Source organism: Rhinolophus ferrumequinum, chromosome 20 (genome assembly GCF_004115265.2).
Source record: "Rhinolophus ferrumequinum isolate MPI-CBG mRhiFer1 chromosome 20, mRhiFer1_v1.p, whole genome shotgun sequence".
Classification (NCBI taxonomy): domain Eukaryota; kingdom Metazoa; phylum Chordata; class Mammalia; order Chiroptera; family Rhinolophidae; genus Rhinolophus; species Rhinolophus ferrumequinum.
The window spans coordinates 28,545,449-28,549,034 of record NC_046303.1 but is presented as its reverse complement, the minus strand read 5'-3'; the positions used below and the strand labels follow the sequence as shown (position 1 = coordinate 28,549,034).

The 3,586-nt window shown below is 39.2% G+C and overlaps 1 pseudogene; it reads left to right on the top strand.

The window, feature by feature from the left end:
- Positions 1 to 256: 256 nt before the first annotated feature.
- LOC117012208 (cytochrome c oxidase subunit NDUFA4-like) lies at positions 257 to 3,284 on the top strand (annotated as a pseudogene).
- Positions 3,285 to 3,586: the final 302 nt, after the last annotated feature.

The window sequence follows — 3,586 nt, the reverse complement described above, 5'->3', positions numbered from 1 at the left end:
TCTTCAGAAGATGTGTGTAACAACACCTCACATTTCTGTCATTTTAGTTAAACAGTTTAACATACATATTTTCCAGAATTTGATAGCCTACCCATCTCCTAAACGTCCACTAAATATTCTGTGTTATAAATACATTGAGTTCTCATAACTGATCAGAAATTCTAGATAAACGTGCACTGATTGCTGGAAAGTACTTCTGCTAAAGCATCAGGGGGTGAGGTTGAACCAAGAGCAAATTAAAGGCAAAGAAGAACTGATGTGGTCAACCCTGTCCCTGGCTTCGGCTGGGCGCCCAGAAGCAGACCCTGAGGTGAGGATTAGGTGTGAGTGATTTGCTAAAGAAATCTTCCCTGGACAAACACAAAGGAATGAAGGAACCAAGGGTGTGATTCCGTGCAGAGTCCCAGAGAAGACTGGCTTCAGTCTACCCCACAGGCGAAGACGCAAGGCAAGGGAGCTGGGCTTTCTTGATCCCACACTCCATGAGTCGTTTAGATAAGCACCCCGTGGGGGCAAAGCAAGCTGATCCTTGAGGGCCGTCTTTCATCGAAGAGTAAGGAACGAGTGTTGTCCATTGGAGGTTAAGGTACACTGCGGCTAGAAGAGGCCTCAGAAGAAGCAAAAGGATCCTCCGGCAACTGGGCAGAGCATGATACAGCCACATGCTGTCCCTCCTGCGAAAGCTGGTTTTGGCTTCATAGTACCACCTTGATGTTTCCTCAAAGGCTCGTTTAGTGAAGTCTACTGAACTACAGAGAATTGTTAAGTCTGCTTTTTAATGACGTCTACTAGGTTCCATTAACAGGAAGCTTGAATGCTAAGTTAGAATGATATTCTGCACATTTCTTCCTAACTCCCTGTTCAGTGAGGCAGTGATAGCTTCGAATCAGCTGTGGTGGGAGTAATCCCATATGGAAATCTGAAATTGCTACACATCTGGGTTTTTTGGCGGGGTGGAGTAGGGAGGGAAGCTGGTTGTTAACTAATGTCTATCATACCGCTCTGATGCTCTGATGCTAAGCTAAAATGTTAATGCAGACAAAGATATTATTAAAAGTGAATATTTACTCCATTAAATACATTAAATGTTGTATACATTAAGTAATGTATGTGAAAACATTTTGTGATACTCAAGTGCTATACAGTTGTGATCCTTGAAGCAATAGCCTATTATATGAAACATACAACATACACAATTTCTCTCCGACTCAACTAGACTGTCAATACACTGTAAAAATAATTGTGAAAAGAAGATTCTTCAGTTGTTCTGATATAACTGTTGCTGATATTCGGCAAAAGCCATCCCAGAACAGAGTTCAGTTATCACTTTCTTCTTCTTTTATTTTCTTTCCCGAGATGTCTAGTTAATTACATTATGACATGTCTTATACTTTGCTTCTCTTCTAAGCAGATATGAAATATTTTATTGGGAGATAATAAATATTTTATTACATAACTGTGTAACATTCTCTTGTCTGGTGGATATTGTCAGGAAAACAGGTTAGTTCAATAGAAAGAAGCCCCAACAACAACAACAACAACAACAACAACAACAACAAAATCAAAAATTTTCAGGCTTCCTGAGCATTTAGTGGTCTTTAAACTTAAAAAGAAACAAAACAAAACAGCAACAATTCTGTTTTTTAAATGCAATGTCAGGAAACTCTGTTTGAGGGCTGGGAGGGCCATTTCAGTTCCTTTAACAGCGCCTGGTGTGCCATGACCAGGCCCTGGGGAATGAAGTGGCAAAAATTACCCTGAGAGGATTGATTCATATTCCCTCTCTCATTCCAGAAAGGCAATGAGTCTCATCTTAAATTTGATAGCTGAAGTTTTGAAAGCTCAAGTATAGTAGATAGAATAATGCCTCCCCCAACACCCTCCCCCCCAAAAAAAAAGATTTCCATATTCTGATTTCTAAAATCTATGAATATGTTATTTTACATAGCAAAAGGGACTTTGCAGATAAGATGAAGTCACGGATTTGGGGATGGGGAGATTATCCTAGATTGTCAGGATTGGCCTAATGTGATCAAAAAGGTCCTTCTAAGAGAGAGGCAGTAAGGTCAGCGTCAGAGAAGGTGTGATGATGGCAGCAGAGGTCTGAGTGATATGAGGAAGGGGCTATGAAACAAAATGTGAAGGTGGTCTCTAGAAGCTGGAAAAAGCAAGGGAAGGGACTCACCCCTAAGGTCTCCCGAAAGAGCACAGCTCAGCCAACATGGGTTTTAGATTTCCGACCTTTAGAACTATAAGATACTACATTTGTGTTGTTTTAAGCACTAAGTTTGTGGTAACTTGTTACAGCTGCATTAGGAAACAAATACACCAAGGATCTAGGCTCTAGTGTCTCATCTGAAGGCACCCTTTGCCTTTCCCTTTCCATAGCACTGTTTAGTGATTTCCATGAGCTGAGCAGGAACAGTAATAAATACAGCTCCAGAGAGGAGTACTACATGTGACTTAGCAGCTCAAATAATTTTCTGTATTGATTCATTTATTTTTACAGGTGTTTATTATTATTATTATTAGAAAGGATTTTATTCTAACTCAACACACACAAAAAACATTAACAATGTCTAATATATAACGTCTTTTCAGATTTTATCTTCCTGCTAATGTGATTTTTACAAGATAAGCATTTTCTATTACAAATGAATTAGGTATTCATTATAGAAAGTTGGAAATAGGCATAGAAAGAAAAAGAAAAAAGCATCCATTTTCCCATTATCAGAGAAAACCTCTCTACATTTTGATATATGTTCTCCCAGTGTTTTCTATGTACAGTTTTTATATTTATTGAACTCTCTAATTGTATATAACATTTTGTATCTTGCCATTTTCAGTTAATATTATATAAACTCTCACTGTATGCTTGTGAACTTACTGTAACTGTAATTTTTTCTATTCTTTCATTTGGATTCTTGAGTAATCTCAAGCCCAATAAGGGTTCTTGCATGCAAATGTGAAAAATCAACTCTGGCCAATGGAAGCAGAAAAGCACTGTGTTGAGAGTATTGATCCGAGCCCACTGCTGCAACCACGCTGTGCCAAATACTAGGTCAGCCCAAGAAGCATCCAATCTTGATCCCCTGCTTTGTATTTATTGGAGCTGGAGGTACTGGACCAGCACTGTATGTCATGCTTTGTTCAATCCAGATGTCTGTTGGGATAAAAAGAATAACCCAGAACCCTGGAACAAACTGGGTCCCAATGATCAATACAAGTTCTACTCAGTGAATGTAGGTTACAGCAAACTGCAGAAAGAAGGTCTAGACTTCTAAATGAAATGTTTCACTATAAAGCTGCTTAGAATGAAGTTCTTCCAGAAGCTATCTGCACAGTTTTCCACTTAACCAGGAAATATTTCCCCTCCAAATGCACGAAATCATGTTGGTGTATTATGTTGCGGTTTACACTGATTAATAAATATCTGAAACTTGGAAAAAAAAAAAAGAAATGGATGGGAAGACTGAAGAATCAAGGGAGAAAAGATGTAGCCCAAGATGATGGGGCCCTCATGTCTGACTGACTGTGCCATGCTTACATGTTGCCTCCAATCCCCAAAGGGGCCCAGGAAGCATTG